Genomic DNA, 842 nt, shown 5'->3' with positions numbered 1-842 from the left:
TACTCATGTGCAAATTCAAGCTGACGTGGAGGAAAATTAAACCGAATCCACGGGAACCAAAATATAACTTTGAGTCTATTCCACCTGAATTTCAGAACCACCTCAAGATTTGAGGCCTTGAACATGAATGAGCGAAGACCAGATGAGTTGTGGGAGGATATCAAGGGTATCATCCAAGAAGAGTGCAAACGTTCATTATAAAGAGAAGAGGAAGAAAAGACCAAAATGGATGTCAGAAGAAACTCTGAATATTGCACTGGTGTGCAGAGAAGCCAAAGCACAAGGAAAAATTCAAGATACTAAAGACCTGAACAAAAGATTTCAAAAGGTAGCATGGGATGACAAAGTAAAATATTACAATGAAATATGCAAGGCGCTGGAGTCAGAACACCAAAAGGTTCAAACTCGCTCAGCTTTTCTTAAGCTCAAGGAACTGAAAAACAAACCTCGAGTTGCTATAATCAAGGATGCTTTAGTCAGAATATTAAATGATCCAGGAGGTATTAAAAGAAGATGGAAAGAATATACTGAGTCATTGTATCGAAAGGGATTGACAGACACAGAAGAATTTAATGAAACAACATATTAGCAAGAGCCTAAGGAGGAAGTTCAAGCTGCTTTGAAGGAAATAGCAAAAAATAAGGCCCCAGGAATAGATGATATACCAATTGACATATTTCAGCTAATAGATGCTGCCATGGACGTGCCCACCAAGTTGTGTCAAGAAATCTGGAGAACAACCACTTGGCCAACTGACTGGAAGAGATCTATATTTGTTCCCATTCCAAGGAAAGGTGACTCAACAGAGCATGGAAACTATAGAACAATATTGTTGGTTTCAC

Source organism: Elephantulus edwardii, unplaced genomic scaffold (assembly GCF_000299155.1).
Source record: "Elephantulus edwardii isolate Elephantulus edwardi_28Jun2011 unplaced genomic scaffold, EleEdw1.0 scaffold00137, whole genome shotgun sequence".
NCBI lineage: Eukaryota > Metazoa > Chordata > Mammalia > Macroscelidea > Macroscelididae > Elephantulus > Elephantulus edwardii.
Note: the sequence above shows the minus strand (reverse complement) of the source record.